Source organism: Mandrillus leucophaeus, unplaced genomic scaffold (assembly GCF_000951045.1).
Source record: "Mandrillus leucophaeus isolate KB7577 unplaced genomic scaffold, Mleu.le_1.0 Scaffold5, whole genome shotgun sequence".
Taxonomy (NCBI): Eukaryota; Metazoa; Chordata; class Mammalia; order Primates; family Cercopithecidae; genus Mandrillus; species Mandrillus leucophaeus.
This window is the reverse complement of record NW_012105364.1, coordinates 9,855,261-9,874,930: the sequence shown is the minus strand read 5'-3', so window position 1 is coordinate 9,874,930 and position 19,670 is coordinate 9,855,261.

Here is a 19,670-nt window from a genome sequence, read left to right as displayed (position 1 = left end):
CAGGCAGCAAATTTGTTAATCTTTCGGCTGGTTTGTTAATGAAGAGGCAGTGTTTGTAAGGATTTTATTTAATTCTCTTACACCTGGTTGAGTGAATATTCTTTTCTATAATAATAATTGATTGCAGCTGCTCTACAAAAGTCACTTTACATCTTCTTAAGAATTGATGATTTACTTTTATAAATACACAGGGAACACAGGATTTTATTTTATATATGATATTTTTAACTTTTTGTGAAGATATTCTGTATAATACTCACATTCTGTGAAATTTTAGGAGGAATAGAGAAACTTATAGCTAATTTTAACTTAAAGATATTGAATGTATTGGAACAATCTAAGCATGTTTACATTCATCTTAAATATAAACCCCAAATTTGGAAATGCTTCTATTCACCTGAGCCCATGTATCAAAATAAAATTAAAAAAACAAAGCTAAGCTTCATTAATCTGACAAAAGCATTGTCAAGTGTGTTACATCCAAACTTAAAATAGTATCTTTTGAACCAATAATTTAATTGAAATGTTTACAATATAAAACTTAGGTCATCATCTTCAAAGCGAACAAAGTGTTAATATTTTAGTTCTTCCAATAAAAGTGTGAACTGATTATATTATCATTTGAAAGCAGTATAATATTTGCATGCAAAGGAAAAAGCACAGAGACTTGAATGCAAAATTTATATTGTAGCTTCTAGCTAACGACAAGGATGGTAACTTCAAAGTAGAAAATTCCAGAAATAAACACAATAAAAAATAATAGCAATCAAAATGCCTATCATACCTTTAGGCATTTGGATAAGAAATAATGCCATTCGTCTGGCAGAAGGTATGTTTCTGGTAATAAGTTTTAGACGCTGAAAGCAAGATGATTATTTATCAAAAAAAGATTTGTTTTTCAAGCTCCATTGGTAAAAGTGACTACATTTTTACTTGGGAAGATACAAAAAATTATGTCTTGTAAGTTAAATAATCTTCCACCAAGCTCAAGTAAATAAGTTCGGTTGAAATTCAAATATCCCAAATATGTTAGCCTTATTTCCACAGTAAATTTCCATTTTCCCAAGTTTTAGTGACTATTCTTTTGTTACTAGTTGTATCTTCAGTGGTTGGATGAACCTAAATAGGGGAGATCACTCATGCTAGGGATGGATCTCCTTACCCTTCACCTCTTCATCATATTTTGGCCTATCAGAAACAGTGAAAAGTCAAATGTAAGGTGAAAGCCATCAGATGGGGTAAGAAAACTCTGGAGCAGGTCTTAGAAGATATAGACCAGTGCTGTCAAGCTCTCTCTCAAAGTCTGGGAACATAACCATGTTTTTAAATAAGCAGCTTCGTGAATTTGATACATTGGTATTTGGCCATTTGTACACCATTCTTACCGCACAATTGATGAATGATAAACTTTCTGAAGTGAAAAACTGCAGCAAACTTCTTGCTCTCTGCAAAAGAAATGAAAGGCACTATTTTGACTATTGTGAAAAAGGCAGAATGCCTTAGAATTATGTGTTAATTTGTTATTATTTTCAAAAGTTCAACTTTTGAAATATGTTTTAGTTGAATGTTATATTAGACATTGGTATCAGAATTTTAAAACCAAATTACTACTTTTTGAAACCTAAAAACAAATTATACAATGTATCCTATATATGTACTTATTATTGTTATTTGTGTACACATTAAGATAATTCTGAATTATTTTATATGTTGTATTCTATATCTTGAAAGTTTTGTTTCCTTGAAACATGCATGCATATAAAAATAAAATTTAAACAACAGCATGGATGTTACATTCACTTTCTGAAAGTCACTCACTAAATTTTACATATGTGGAATAAACAGTGTTTTTTCTAAGACACTGCTGCTGCCTGGAGGTGCCTGCCATCAGCCGTGGTCAACCCCACTCTGTTCGGCATAGCTGCGGAGGGTGAGCCCTTGGGTCACGTCTTCTTTAAGCTGTTTGCAGGCAAAGTTCCAAAGACAGCAGACAACTTTTGTGTTTTGGGCACCGTAGAGAAAGGATTTGGTTATAAGAGTTTCTGCTTTCACAAAATTATTCCAAGGTTTATGTGCCAGGGTGGTAACTTCATGCCATAATGGCATTGGTGGCAAATCCATCTGCCAGGAGAAACTTGGTTATGAAAATTTCATCCAGAAACATACAAGTCCTGGCATCTTGTCCATGGCAAATGCTGGACCCAATAAAAATGGTTTCCAAATTTTAATCTGCAATGCCAAGGCTGAATGGTTGGATGGCAACCATGTGGGCCTGGATAAAGTGAAAGAGGACATGAGGGTACGACTGTTGCGGATGTCACGGAATGACAAAATCAGCAAGAAGATCACCATTGGAAATGGTGGACAACTCTAATACATTTGACTTTTGTTTTGTGTTAAACACCAAATCATTTCTTCTGTAGCTCAAGAGAGCACCCATCCACCTCATTTGTTCACTATAATCTTTGTGCTCTCACTGCAGTTCTTTAGATTTCTAAAGCCAAGTCCCAGTAGTTAAAATTTTGTTACTAAAATCCAGTTTGCTGTCAAATGTTTTGCTGTGAAAATACTTATAGTGAATAAATAAGTGGTATGCATCCTATTTAAATTAAAACTGAAATCAATATCTTTTCAGAATGACGGCTGTACAAATGAAAACCTTTAAATCAACACAGTCTGCAGTAATCATTTTGATGACTTGAATGATGTGCATTATTGGATTTCAAATAATTTTATCTTCCATGAGACTTTTTAGAAATCCAACTTGTTACTTTTCAATTGACTTGAATATTGGGTGAGTAGCTATAGTATTAATTCACGAAGTACCCGAACTCCAGGAAAAATAGAAATTATAAAATACGTCAATCTGAGACTCATTAATAATATTTCTTGATTTTTTTTGACAGACAGATAATGAATAGTATTTCTCTTACTGTTGCATATGGTTGTTATTTAATAATATGGACGTTATATTGAGGTATTTCAAGATATTACGTTCTATAGCAAAATTTAGGATGATATACATTTTTGAATATACTGTAATTTTTTGTTTTAAATTTTTACAACTAGTGGCTTCTCATTCAACTATTTTGTAGTGTGTCTCATCTATTTATGTCCACATATGTGAGACAATTTATACATTTTATTGAGCTTTAGGTAAAAGAAACTATTTAACAGTTTAAAAAGTGTGCACTAGAGCAAATTAGTTAGTATTTCAGGACTCCAATTATTCCATCTGTTAAATGGAGTGGATCCAAAGGCTGATTAAATGTAACGGATTCCAAAGAATGACTGACACATAGTAAGTACCATATAATTAGACTTAAACTGCTACGATTAATTATAATTTTTATTAAATAAATATCTATAAAACTCTACCTATTAAATTAGGATGGTATTCAGTCTTTTTCCAGAGTTTTATTCCAAATATAGTTCTGAGGATCTCCAGGGTTGCTTATATTTGTCATTGCATCAGTTTTCTCATGGTCTCCTGGGATAACCTGCCAGGAAATTAAGTGCCCTGATTAGGCTAGATTCTCAAAACAGTGACCATCTGATGTCATTTCCCTTCATCCTTCTGGCCTCATTCTGAGGACAGAACAAGACAAACCATTACCCCTGAAACCCAGTGATTCCCACATGATGGCCACTTCTGATGCTTTTTTATTTATGTGGATAACATGGGTCCTTGAGGAATGAATAATAATACTCTTTTTCACATAATACCCAGGGAGGGCAATAGAGACGTCCCTTGTGTCATAACTTTTTAAAAATCATCATCCTCAAGTCTTTGGTGTGTTACTAATGCTCAAATGGTATTTATATTTTTTCTCAGGGAGTGGGGTGGGAGACACTTTTTAGCTGCACTCTTTGTAGAGAACCAACACCTTATTTCTATATCCTAGACTCTAAAATTGAATTTGATTACTCTAGGAGACTCTTATTTTCTGTATGATGAAATTCCCCTTAGGAAAAAAATGTTAACTTAATTCCTACCTATATTCGATTGAGACTATATGACATAAATTTAAATATGGAAGCATTTGAATATGTTTATTTTGTCTTACATTTAGTCCTTTACAGGAGGAAAAACAATGACATCCTATCATGTAATTTCCAAGTCACTAATTACAATGGTTGTATGTGGGGAGGGAGCACAGTTAAGAGAAGGGATCTAACTCCTTGTGATGAAGTACCAGGCCAAACTGTCCTGTTAAATAATTAAATTCATAGTATGTTGCATTTTGTAGATTTGAGCACTAACATATTTTAACATGCAAATAATTACCTAAAAATATTAATTAGGTAAAAATACTATATGTATATTTTTTTTATTTTTATTTTTATTTTTTTTCCTTCTTTTTTTTGAGGTAGAGTTTCGCTCTTGTTGCCTAGGCTGGAGTGTAATGGTGCAATCTCGGCTCACTGCAAACTCTACCTCCTAGGTTCAAGCGATTCTCCTGCCTCAGTCTCCCAAGTAGCTCAGATTACAGGCACCTGCCATTATGCCTGGCTAATTTTTTAAAATACACATTATTTAAGTCAAAACAACTCCCAATCCTGGCTTGTTTATGAATCTCATATGAGATGAACTTCTACTGGTTTCAATGATGACATATAACTTTACCATGAATACATTTCAGAGGCTTTTTTGTGAGCAGAATTAGAAAATTATTTCTGATACCTGTATACAATTTTACTACATTTCACAAAGCACGCTAAAACTTCATGTTCATTTTTAGTATTAAAGGTCATATACTCGAAACATTATTTTACCAGAATAAGAGTGTTGAAAAAAAGGTGTCACATTAAATACTGTACAAGATGTAACTAGATTACAGTTATTTTTGAGGCTTTCACTTTTATATCTCAAATTACAGATTCCTATCTTTTGATATAAGCAGTCAGTACCTAAAATAGGTACTTAAAGTGGACTTAAGAAATGATTTAGAAAAAAAGTACATTTGGGCTTTGTGATATTAAGAAATTAAATTATTCCATTTCATCTATCCTTCTATCCTTCTATCATTAGTGTCTATAGACATTTAATGAGGGAATATATTTTGAAAGAAGCGCAGAGATTATTAACATGGATTAATTTATTGAGAGCAGTATATAAATGCATTTCACACATTAATAAAATATTTAACAAATTAATCAAATATGAACCCAAATTGGACCAAAAAGACTCCTTCTTAAAAATACCAAGTTTTTTTCCAAATGCATAATACATGTATGTGTATACATATGTATGTGTGTGTGTAGATAGTTAGATTGACTCACAGATAGGTAAAGACATACTTTCCTTTGGCTCTGAAACTAAGTTGTTTTTCTTACAGTCACCTCTACTGTTTATGCTGTAATCTATGGAAACGAAGTTTTTACAGGACCCTATTGATCATACATTAATTCATTGAATTCTTTACAAGCGGACTATTTATAATTTGTACTAGTTCATAAATTTTTTGAAGTAATTTCTTGAGTTTTAGGTCCCTATTACCTGTTACTATTACTAAAATCATAACAAAGCATAACCTCTACTGCCCAAGAATTCAGATTCCATATGTTTGGGGATATATATATGTATTTGGAGATACATATATCTAAATAAAAATATATACCAAGTGCTATGGGGAAAAGACCAGAGACACACTAATTGAAGTGAGTGCTTTGGAAAGAGGTTTAATCATTTGGTGGTTGGGCTGAAATTTCAATTATAGAAAGATTCCATTTTCCAAACATATCTTGGTTTGATAAGAGTTCTTTGTTACAGAAACTTATACACACACACTAATTTTGTGGGCAGTCTGTTCAGTAAGACAAACTAAATCCAGATATGTCATGAGACAGCCTCTTTTCTTTTTTCAGAAATGTATTTTGCTTAAAACTGTTGAAGTAAATGATATTACTAAGCCAAATCTGCAAGTTGAATTTGGCAATGTCAAGACTTCTTGGGTGTAACCAAGGTAAAACCATTAATCATTTTTAGTGCTCTTCAAAGAAAAGTTACACAGTAATTAGTAGTGATGGTGCCTCAGAGGAATGATGCAATGGAAACTTTGTACATTTCCAATGACCCAGGTAGCCAAATTTCTTTTTCATTATCTCACATAAAGGTTCAACATGACATTCAGGAACCAAGACCACACAATCGTTGAAAAAAGGCTTTATAAAACTAAATGAATAGAATCTTAACTACATAGAAGCCTGATCATGATGAACCATAATTGTTCATCTCAAAATAGGGGCTGATTACTTTTGGCATAGTAAGGAGTTCAAGCTTTTATCATTATTGCTTTATTCCATTAAACTCTCATTACATCATCAGAAAAGAAAGTCAATACTGACTTTGCCTATAAGATTCATGAAAAACATCAAGAATAATTATAATGATCAGTCCTGATCTTACCCAAAATTGCTGAATGTGGCATCAAAATAAATATCAGAAATTTCAATAATAAAGATTTAAGAAAGGTAAGAATAGATAAATGAAAAAAGGAAGAGAATATATAATGACAGATATTACAGTTTGGCCTTTGATGTCAGAAATAGGTGCTGTAGAAGAGATCCTGAAGGTGATCTCCCACCCTGGGATAATTCACACTAGCAGGTGGTTGCTATTCTTGAGTGTATTGGTATTAACAATAAAAGGGGAAATAAGAAACAATGAAATATAGGTAGACAGTGATAAAATGGTGAATTTGGGGTTTGTTCATATTTATTTATAAGCTACCGAGTATTGTGAAGAGGGATCTGGGTTCAAATAATGAGCTATGGATTCCCATAGTGACCGTTCCACCAAATGAGCATATTCCCCTGAGACTCACTTTTATCACAACCAACAGAAGTTAGTAATGATACTTGATCTGTCTGCTTATAAGACTTCCTAAGCATCAAAATAATTAATGTAAGTATACATTCAAAAATAAGAGGTATTATGAAAATAAGTATTACTCATAACTATTTTAGTCCAGGCTCCCACCTTCATCGGTGTAGGCTACAATGCAGTGATTTTTAAGTCTTTAGTCCTTCACGTATTTTTATCCTGTGACTCTTTTTCACCTTCACTCTTTCCAAAATCATCAGGTGGGTCAAAAATACCTGTTGAGATTGAGCTATTGTTAGGATGGATCTGAAGACTGTCTGAAGTTACTATTTCAGTAACTTTCTCTTGGAATTCAGTGAAAAAAAGACTGACAGACTATTTATGGCTGTGTTCCTAAAGCCAAAGCATCTCAAAAGGAAAACCAGGCCGGGCACAGTGGATCACACCTGTAATCCCAGCACTTTGGGAAGCTGAAGTAGGTAGATTGTCTGAGGTCCGGAATTTAAGACCAGCCTGGCCAACATGGTGAAACCCTATCTCTACTAAAAATACAAAAATTAGCCAGGCATGGTGGCAGGTACTTGTAATCCCAGCTTCTCAGGAGCTGAAGCACGAGAATCACTTGAACCCCTGGGGCAGAGGTTGCACTGAGCTGAGGTTGCCCCACTGCACTCCAACCTGGGTGACAGAGTGAGACTCTGTTTCATAAAAACAAAAAAAGAAAAAGAAAAACAACAACAACAAAACAAAACAATAAAAGAAAACCAAATCCCCCAACTTCTCTATAAATAAAGGCATAATCATCCTTAGTATTTTACGTTCACCTGCACAGGGTATCATATACTACACACTTATTTTACAAAGAAGCAGTTTGTTTCCTGGAACCATGATCTATAAACAGAACATTCTCTCTAGGTATAGTTTAGAGAATAGAATAAAGATTGTGTGTGTGTGTGTGTGTGTGTGTGTGTGTGTGTGTGTGTTTAAGTAATTTCCTTCAGGCAACAGGAGTCAAAGTCAAATCAATCTCTGATTCTTTATTAAGTGACTTTACTTGAACAGAAAAAAACAACTTTGTTGAATATTTATTATACATTATCTTTTCAGTATCTTTTCTTTTTCTGTAGCCTTTTCTCTGTAAGGTTTTAAAATTTTCATGTCATACCCCAGGAACATATAAAGGCTGCTGGCCAGAGTCCAGATTCAAGTGCTGTGATTCATGGTAGTGATTTGGGAAGAATGTGGAGTCCCTATTTCCTGTCTCAAAGTTTATAAAGGGTTAAAATAGCAAAAGCTTACAAATAGGAACAGAGTGTCTATAAAGACATTTAGCAGTTTTAAAAAGCAGAACATGAAGTTACCTTAAAAACAAGTAGTGATAATTGGTTAATTAGAAGTAGAAAATTGGCTAGGTATTAAAAGAATTCTGAGAAGAAAGCATGAACATAAAGGAATAAAAGCTGAGCTATAAAGACAATTCTCTTTTTTAATGTCTCCAGTTCAAAAAATATCGGTGATCTTTTAGATGTTAGGAAATGGTGCCTTGTAGAAAATAGTAGAAATAATTAAAAGAGGATCATTACAGAGAAGCATGACTAGTTTGCTTTATTCTCTGATGATCCATCAATTTAAGAAATGTTGAATTGAAAAGGAATTTAAGTGTTGACATTCTCTAAGCTAATATTATTGATAGCCTAAAATTGTATTTATTTAGTTAAGTGCAGTAATCACCATTACAGGAATAAGCTGTCTCACAATTTCAAAGAATCCTGAAATTTTAATTATTAATTCATAGAAAAATGATTCCTTGTACATTAGTTCAACCACTGTGGAGAGAAGCTTGAAGATTTCTTAAAGAACTTACAAAAGAAATACCATCCAACCTAGCGATTGCATTACTGGGTATATACCAAAAGGAAAATAAATTGTTCTACCAAAAAGACACACGCAAATGTATGTTCATTGCAGCTCTATTCATAATAGCAAAGACATGAAATCAACCTAGGCACCCATCTATAGTGGATTGGATTTAAAAAAAAAGTGGTACATATATACCATGAAATAATACACAGCCATGAAGAAATGAAATCATGCCATTTGCAGTAACATGGATGCAGCTGGAGGCCATTATCCTAAGTAAATTAATGCAGGAACAGAGAACCAAACACCACATTTTCACTGATAAGTGGCAGCTAAACATTGGGTAACTATGGATACGAACATGAGAATAATAGACACTGGGAACTCAAAAAGAGGGGAAGGAGGGGAGGGAGAAAGTGCTGGAAAACTACCTACTGGAGACTGTGCTCACTACCTGGGTGATGGAATTAAGTCCACTCCAAACACTCAGCATCACACAATATGCCAGTGTAACAAATCTGTCCATGTGCTCCTTGAATCTAAAATAAAAATTGAAATAAAAAATTATTCTAACTTACATATAGTGAGTTTCTAACTCCCACATATTGAAATTTAGTCATAGGTATATATTATGTATTTTTACAAATGCATAATCATGCAAATTCCACCACAATGAAGATACAGAAGAGTGCCATAATCCCAGAGATATTATTCATGCTGTTCTTCTGTAACTAAACCCACTCTCCAACTTTAAATCTTGGCAACCACTACAATTATCTCTATCCTTATGGTTTTGCCTTTGCCATGAGCATATCAATAGCTGAACAAATTAAGTTTATTATTAATTACAAGAAAAGTGAATGCACAGCATTCACACATTTTTTGGTCACGTTGATATAAATTAATTTGGCCTAATCCAAAAATTTGATTGTGGCCGGCTGCTAGGTTTCCTCAATGACCCATTCTCGACTTTTCTCAGTCTCTGTCCAACAACCTCCAAAAACTTTCTAAGTCACCCAGAGCAAAATCCAATGTCCTCATAACAACCCCCTAAGGACCTAAATGATCTGTTCTTTGTCACTGCTCTAACTTCAGATTTTACCATGCTTCTCCTTTACTCACTGACGTCCAAACAGCAGACCTACTAGCTGGTCCTGGATCACACTGAGTGTTTTCCTATCGCACCATATGTCTGATTGCTCAATCTATGCCTGGAATGATTTTTTCCCCCAGAAGTGTGTAGGGCTTAGAGTTTTTGCTCTAAAAGTCCTTCTCAGGATGGTCTACAACAGGGGTATCCAGTATTTTGGTTTTCCTGGGCCACAATGGAAGAATTGTCTTGAGCCACACATAAAAAACACTAACACTAGCGATAGCTGATGCGCTAAAAAAATAAAAAATCACAAAAAGAACTAACAATGTTTTAAGAAAGTTTACAAATTTGTGTTGGGCCACCCTCAGAACCACCCTGGGCCACATGTTAGACAAGCTTGGTCTACAACAAACCCTCTATTGAAAAGTGCAACATGTCACAATGCATTTCAACACCCTTATCCTCTTTTCATTTATTATTTTTCAAAGCATTTCTCTCTTTTCAATATATAATACTACAGGGTATTTTTATGTATTATGTTCTATAAACTCCATGAAGACAGACGTTTGTGTGCATTTACCTCATTTCTGTAAAGCCGGCAGATAGCACAGTGCATGGTGCTCAAATGAATAGCTAGTCACTTAGCTAGAGACTATCCTTCCTGGCTTCCCTTTCAGAAAACTGTGGCCATGTAACTAAAATGTCACAAGTGGAACATGACCCGAAGTAACATGTGAACTTTCTGCCTCGCTTGCTTCAAAGAATAAGGACTGCATTGAATTTCCTCTGCCTTTTCTGGAGCACAAATTAATGAAATCTAGCTTCATCTCACAGGTTATAAAAGTGTGCTGGTGGATGGAGATGCAACAAGAGATGGCTTGTTAAATTGACTGCTTACCTAGGGACTGCTGTGCAAGAGAGATTCACACATGTCTTTTACTTAAACAACTGTACTTTGGGATCTTCTTATTATAATAGTTCGTCCTTCACCTCCGATATTACATGTGATCTAATCACTGTCTTTATTTAGTTCCCTCAAAAGTTATTCCTACAAATATTTGCAATATAATTTGGTGATCTAAATTAGAGAATTTGTAAAATTTCACTTGAACAAGTTTATAGGTATCTCTAGATCAATGGCAGCAATAATTGTTTTCATACAAATGTCTAAAATTATTGAGGTTTGCTATAGATTAAAATTTCTGAAGGAAATGGCAGTGCTGTACAGACTCCTATGTGAGTTAGAATATATAGAACCCAGGGTATTTTTAAGTTTTTAAATGAGAAGCCTCATGCATTTTTGTTAGTCATGTATCCAGTGGAGAGAGAAGATTTGATAATATAAATAACAGAGAAGTAAATTGAAAGGTTAGTTCAATTTATTGGACTTTTAAAAACCAAATTGATATGTTTTAATTATATAATTAGTAAAAGATATAAACCAGTAAATGTGTCATTGTAGATAATAAATATGCTCAGTATCAACATAGAGCTAGCTGATCGTGTTGATGTTGCACAGCAAGATTTTTATTCCATGGCCCTTAGCTCCATGATGTTTACTTTGATTTTTCTCTTTTAATACATTATTCTGAGCTCAGACATTGATTCTACCACTATATCAACAATCACACAAAGAAAACTCTCTTAACTTCATTATCCACATTTGTGAAATACGGGTAGCAATGGCATTGCTTCATAAATTTTAGAGGGATGAATAAATAACTGGTTTTGAATCAGGAAAGTGCACTTATTAACTTAATGTGTAGGAGAAAATTACTTAAACCCTTATAGTCACATATTACTCGTTTGCATACTGTAAGTCTTAATAGTGGTAAAGATGAAATAACATAACTTACACAAAATGCTTAGATTAGTACCTTATTGGTATCGTTTGGCTGTGTTTCCACCCAAATCTCATTTTGAATTGTAGTTCCTATAATCCTCATGTGTGGTGAGAGGGACCCAGTAGGAGATAATTGAATCATGGGGGTGGTTTCCTCCATGCTATTCACAAGAATAGCATATGAGTAGGTAGTGAGTAAATTCTCATGAGATCTGATAGTTTCATAAGGAACTCTATCCTTTGCTCAGCTTTCCTTCTTCTCCTTCCTGCCACATGTGAAGAAGGATGTGTTTCTTTCCCCTTCCATCATTATTGTTAAGTTTCCTGAGGCCCCCCCAGCCATGTTGAACTGCGACTCAATTAAGTATCTTTCCTTCATAAATTACCCAGTTTTGGGTATGTTTTTATTAGCAGCATGAGAATAACTAGTACACATATACATTGTCTGTTATAGTAATCTTTTGCTATGTTATTACTACTCTGTAAGAGTCTATCTGTTGAACAAATCCAGATTTCACTATAGTCTTGTGATGAGCAAAATTATCTTAATAGTAAATACACAAATGTGGGAGTTTACTTTTATAAGTCAAAAATTTTAAGTAGATATTTCTTTGAATGTTTGTTTTAAACACTAAAATGATTTAATTGAAATTCCAGAATTTAATAACTTGAATTTAATAATTTGCTTCCCCTCTTTGCTTGGCTTTCATTCTTCTCCTTCCTGCCACATTTGGAGACATATTGTACATATGTTATTTAAAATAAACATTATTGCTAAAAATGCCAGTGATCATCTCAGCCTTCAGGAAGCTATAATCTTCTGCGAGTGGAGGGTCTTGCCTCAATGTAGATTGCTGCTGACAGATCAGGGTGGTGGGTGCTGAAGTTTGGGGTGGCTGTAGCAATATCTTAAAATAAGACAACAATGAAGTTTGACATATTGATTGACTCTTCCTTTCAAGAAATATTTCTATGTAAGATGCAATGCTGTTTGATAGTATTCCATCCACTGTAGATAGAACTTCTTTCAAAATTGGAGTCAATCTTCTCAAACCATGCAGCTGCTTTATCTACTAAGATCATCTAATATTTAAATCCTTTGTTATCAGTTCAATAGTTTTCATACTTTTATCAGGAATCTTTCCTAGAAGACATAATCTCAAGAAACCACTCTTGGCTCATCCCTAAAAAGCAATTCTGCATCTATTCATGTATTATTATGAGGTTTCAGCAATGCTCTCACATTAGTCATCCTCAGACTCCTTTTCTAATTCTACTGTCCCCGCTGTTTCTATCACATCTGCAGTTCCTTTCGGCACTGAAGTCTTGAATGTATAAAGTTATCCATGTGGTTTGAAACCAACTTATTCTAAACTCCAGTTAATATTGACATTTTGACCTCTCCCCATGAATTACAAATGCTTTTAATGACACCTAGAATAGTAAATTCTTTACAGAAGGCTTTCAATTTGCTTTGCATAGATGTATCAGAGAAATCACTATCTATGGCAGCTATAGCCTTACAAAATGTTTCTCTTAAATAATAAGACTTGTACACCAGTGAACACATGAAAGGCAATAAAGTAAAACAGTCTTATTACTGCTATGGAGAAAATTTTAGTGGTCCGGATAGAAGATCAAACCAGCCACACCATTACCTTAAGCCAAAGCCTAATCCAGGGTCATTCTACTGTCCCTGCTATTTCTACCATATCTGCAGTTCCTTTTGGCACTGAAGTCTTGAACATATAAAGTTATCCATGTGGTTTGAAACCAACTTATCATTAATGATTGATAATAAGACTTGAAACTCAAAATTACTATTTGATTTATAAGCTGCAAATGAATCTTATGTTAGCAGGCAGACAAGCAGCAGTAATCTCCTTATACATATCCATCAGAGTACTTGGGTGACTAGGTGCATTGTCAACGAGTAGTAATATTTTGAAAGGTATGTTTTTTTCTGAGCAGTAGATTTCAACAGTGGACTTAAAATATTCAGTAAATTATCCTGTAAACACATGTGCTGTCATCCAGGCTTTGTTGTTCCATTTGTAGAGTACTAGCAGAGTAGATTTAACATGATTCTTAAAAATCCTAGGATTTTTAGAGTTTTCAATGAGCTTTGGCTTCCATTTAAAGTCACCAGATGCATCATCCCTTAGTACAAGAGTCAATCTGTCAGTTGAAGCTTTGAATCCAGGCATTGACTTCTCCTCTCTAGCTATAAATGTCCTAGATTGCATCTTTTTTTCCAGCAGAAGCTTCTTTTATCTACATTGAATATCTGTTGTGTAGTATAGCCACCTTGGTTAATTATCATAGCTAAGTCTTCTGGATAACTTGTAGCTTTTACATCAGCACTTGCTGCTTCAAATTGCACTTCTTTCTTATAGACATAACTTCTTTAGTTCTGCAGCCTCTTCACCCCCATGAGCCTTCACAGAGTTGAAGAGAGTTAGGGCTTTACCCTGGATTAGGGTTTGGCTTAAGGTAATTGTGTGGCTGGTTTGATCTTCTATCTGGACCACTAAAACTTTCTGCATAGCAGTAATAAGGATGTTTTACTTTATTACCTTTCATGTGTGCACTGGTGTACGCTCTTAAATTTATTTAAGAACTATTACTTTGAATTCACAACTTGACTGGTAAGAGAAGCCAGTCTAGGCTATCAACATACCTTCCTCACCAAGCTCAATCATTTTATCTTTTGATTTAAAGTGAGAGACACGACTATTCCTTTCACTTGCTCACTTAAAGGCCATTGTAAGGCTATTAATTGGCTTGACTTAAATAGTGTTATGCCTCAGAAAATAGGGAGGCCTGAAGAAAGGGAGAGAGACTGGGAACAGATAGTTGGTGAAACTGTCAGAACTCAGACAATATTTATTGACTAACTTTGTCATCTTATATGGTATGTTTTTTGTGCCCCCTGCCCCCAATTATAATAGTAACATCAAAGATTACTGAGCACAGATCACCGTAACAGAAAATAATAATGAAAAAGTTTGAAATATTGAAGAATTACCAAAATGTGACACAGAGACACAAAGTGAACACAAATTCTTGAAAAAATGGCACTGATAGACTTGCTTGATGCAGGGTTGCCACAAAACTTCAACTTGTAAAAACTCAGTGTCTGAGAAGTACATTAAAACACACTACAATAAAATGAGGTATGCCTGTGTCTAATAACAACAGTAAATATCTAAATTGATAAGGTAATAAACTATAGGAAATATCTACAAAAGCAACTCAATATAACCAGAATGTTTATGAAGAAGATATAGGAAAGGTTTATTATGTTACAGTTTCCTCTTCAAAGCAATTATTGAATGATTTTGTACTCAACAGGAGCTCACCAAGTTTCTGGCAAATTGTTTGTCATGAACTGAGCATTAACAAAGTCAAAATATTCACTGAAAGTGTGTGGAGATTCAGTTTCCTGTATAACTTTTTTTTTTTCCTATTTGAGTATTATGCAAATGATTATTGGCTTTTCCTGAAATTGGAGTCATTTCATAGCTCTTCAATTCTGGGCCGTTTTTGAGAAATTATGGCACACAGAAGAAAACTTTTAGATATGGATGGCAAATCACCATAAGCAAATAAGCATATAACTATCAGTTACTAAATTCAATTCCATAATATATCTCAAAAATATGTTTATTTTGAGACAGGATCTCACTCTGTTACTTAGATTAGAGTGAAGAAGCATGAGCTCAGCTCATTGCAACCTCCACCTCCTGGGTTCAAACTATCCTCCTGCCTCAGCCTCCAGAGTAGCTGAGAGTACAGGTGCACTCCACCTCGCCTGGCTAAGTTTTGTACTTTTTGTAGACATGGGGTTTTGCTACGTTGCCCAGACTGGTCTCAAACTCCTGGCATCAAGCCATCCACCTGTTTGGCTTACCAAAGTGTTGGAATTCAAGGGATAAGCCACTACACCCAGACAAAATTGAAAATATTAACTATGATATCAAAACACAGTGAAATTTTTAAAAAGTTAGGGAGATGAAAAAATTCCTCCGGGAAAAATAAAGCAATATTATGAAGAAAACTTATTTGCAAATTTGTTAATATCAAGACACATCCAGCTACCATGCACTCAGTGGATGATCCAGGGCAATGAAATGCAAATATTCTTTGAAATTGAACTGACTCTTTAATAGTATCTTATATATGTTTAATAGAACTAGTATTTTCACTGATTTTTAACTTTACACTTTGAACTTTTTCAATATCCTTCTCATTTTAACTAAAAATAGTTTACAGGTATTGGGAGTGGAGGAGGCAGTCACAATCATAATTAAAGTAAGAGGATTATCTTAGTGTAGCTTAAGAAATCTTCCCTATGAGTGGGCTTAGAAAAGCCCATAGACATTGATGAGAGCAATTTCCTGTTCTCCGACAGGGGTTCCCTAGGTTGTCACCACTGATGAGCATTTAAGAACCGCAAATGTGACAGTTCTTTGGGCTAGATTCCTGGTAAATACATTGCGGAACTACTCACTATAATTGCTAAATGACCTTGTAAATCTGACTTTTATCATTACTGATAGTTTAGTCCTGTCAGTTTTAAATCATGATTATTTAAAGGATTAAGAAATGAAATAAAGACTTTATTTTTTACTTCTTATTTCAAGCATCATTATAATTTTTCAGATAAACTTTTCTTAAATTACAGTGCAACATATGAATGAGTATATATCTTAAGAATGTGTAATCCAGTTTGCATATCAATGACCGTATCAAAAAACCACCTTTGAAGGAGACATTTTCTTCCCATTCCAGGCATGACAACCTTCCGAATGCTATGAAAGGAGTGTGTTTATTTACAAACTTAATTTAAATATCATTATGCATTAATACTTTTTAAAGTCTGAATTCTTTTACTCCATGATATATTTGTAAAATTTTTTAAAGTTTTGGTTGTAGTTATGGTTTCACTCTCGTTAATTTATCTTATTCCATTATATGATGATACCACAAAATTACTAATTTATTCTATGGTTCATAGGTACTTAGGTTGTTTAATTTGGGGATATTAATTTGGATATCGCTCTATAAACATGGAGCACATGCCTTTATAAAATGTAGATATGCATTGTTGAGCATAGAAATGGTAGTGTTTTGTTGATTCACAGGTGTAAAAATATTACCCTATAGTTAGATACGGCCCAAGAGTTTTCCAACGTGGGTGTGTCAAGTTGTACTCCCATCAGCAATGTTCAAGAGTGCCTGCTGCTTCAGATATCCTTTTTTTAAAACTTCTAGTTATATAGTGGGCATGTAATCACATCTAATTATTTTTATCATCAGGAAAATTCAAATTAAAACTTTTGTAACTTTTATTTTCGGTTCAGGGTATGTATGGAGGTTTGCTACATAGGTAAATGGCATGACATGAAGGTTTGATGTAAAGATTATTTCATCCCCTAGGTAAGTAGCATAGTACATGATAGGTAATTATTTAATTCCCACCTTCCTCTCACCCTCCATTCTGAATTAGGCTCCAGTATCTACTCTTTCCTTCTTTGTGTCCATGTGTACTCAGTGTATAGCTCCCACTTATAAGTGATAATATGTGGTATGTGGCTTTCTGCTCCTTCATTAGTTTGCTAAGGATAATGGCCTCCAGTTCCATCCACGTTGCTGCAAAAGACATTATATTCTTTTTTATGGTTACATAGTACTCCATGGTATATATGTACCAAATTTCTTTATCCAGTGTTCCACTGATGGGCATTTAAATTGGTTCCATGTCTTTGCACTTGTGAAGGGTATTGAGATGAATATATGTGTGCATGTGTCTTTATGGTAGAATAATTTATATTCTTCTGGAAACATATTCAATTATGGGATTGCTTGGTCAAATGGTAGTTCAGTTTTAGGTCCTTTGAATAATTGCCAACTGGTTTCCACAATGGCTGAGCTGATTTTTATTCCTCCCAGCAGTGCATAACTGTTCCATTTTCTCTTCAGCCTTGCCAGTATCTGTTAGTTTTTGACTTTTTATTAATGGTCATTCTGACTTATGTCAGATGGTATCTCATTGTCACTATGATTTGCATTTCTCTAATCGTTAGTCATCTTAAGTATTTTTTCATATACTTATTGGACACTTGCAATCTTCCTTTTAAAAGTGCCTGTTGTCCTTTGCCCACTTTTGAGTGTTTTTTTTTTCTTGTAAATTTGTTTCTGTTTTTTATAGGTTCTGGATTATTAGACTTTTGTCAGATGCATAGTTTGCAAAAATTTTCTCCAATTCCCATTCTATAGGTTGTCTGTTAATTCTCTCAATAGTTGTTTGTTTTTTTTTTTTTCTGTGCAGAAGCTCTTTAATTTAATTAGATCACATTTGTCAATTTTTGTTTTGGTTGGAATTGCTTTTGGTGTTTTCATCATGAAATCCTTGCCAGGGCCTATGTCCAGAATGATATCCCATAACTGGTATTTCCTAGGTTTTCTTCTAGGGGTTTTATAGTTCTGGGTTTTACATCTAACTCTTTAATCCATCTTGAGTTGATTTTTTTGTTTCTGGTATAAAGAAGGGGTCTAATTCAATCTTCCGCAAATGGCTGGCCAGTTATTCCAGCACTGTTATTGAATAGGAAATCCTTTCCCCGTTGCTTATTTCTGTCAACTTTGTTGAAGACAAGATGGTTGTAGGTTTGTAGTTTTAGTTCTGTGCTCTCTATTGTGTTCCATTGGTATATGTGTCTGTTTTTGTACCAGTATCTAGCTGTTTTAGTTACTGAATCCTTGTAGTATAGTTTGAACTTAAGTAGTGTGATGCCTCCAGCTTTGGTTGTTTTGCTTAGCATTGGTTTGGCTATTCAGGTTCTTTTTGGCTTCCATATGAATTTTACAATAGCTTTTTCTGTGAAAAATATCATTGGCAGTTTGATAGGAATAGCATTGAATATGTAAATTGCTTTGGTCAACATCGCCTTTTTTTTTTTTTTTTTTTTTTTTGAGAGAGAATCTCACTCTATCACCCAGGCTGCAGTGCAGCGGCACAGTCTTGGCTCACTAAAACCTCCATCTCCTGGGTTCAAGTGATTCTTGTGTTTCAGCCACCTGAGTAGTTGGGATTACAGGCATCTGCCACGAGGTCAGGCAAAATTTTGTATTTTTAGTAGAGATGGGGTTTTGTGTGTTGCTCAGGCTGGTCTGGAACTCCTGGTCATAAGTGATCCTCCCTCCTCAGCCTGCGATCACAGGCGTGAGCCACCATGCCTGGCTTAATATTGCCATTTTAACAATATTAATTCTTCCTATCTATTAGCATGGAATGTTTATTTGTTGGTGTCATCTCTGATTTCTTTCAGCAGCATTTTGTAACTCTCAAGTTACTCTTTCCACCTCCCAGGTTAGCTCTATTAATAGGTACTTTAGGGTTTTTTTTTGTATGGGTGGCTATTGTGAATGTGATTGTGTTCTTGATTTGACTTGGACATTGTTGGTGTATAGAAATGCTACCGATTTTTGTACATTGATTTTGTATCCTGAAATTTTGCTGAAGTTGTTTATCAGATCTAGGTGCTTTTGGGCAGAGACTACGGGGTTTTCTGGTTATTAAATCTCTCATCTGCAAACACAGATAGTTTGTCTTCTTCTTCATATTTGGATGCCTTTTATTTCTTTCTCTTGACTGATTTTTTTCTGGCTAGGACATCTAGTATTATGTTGAATGGGAGTGGTGACAGTGGGCATTCATGTCTTGTTCTGGTTCTCAAAGAGAATGATTTCAGCTTTAGTCCATTCAGTATGACATTAGTGGTGGGTTTGTCATAGATTGCTCTTAATTTTTTGAGTCATAGTCCTTCAATGCCTAGTTTGTTGACAGTTTTTAACAAGAAGGGATGTTGAATTTTATTGACAGCCTTTCTTGAATCTATTAAGTTGATCACGTGGCTTTTGTTTTTAGTTTTGTTTATGTGGTGAATCACATTTATTGATTTGCATATATTGAACCAAACTTGCACCTGTAGGATAATGACTTTATTATGGTGGATTAACTTTTTGATATGCTGCTGGATTCA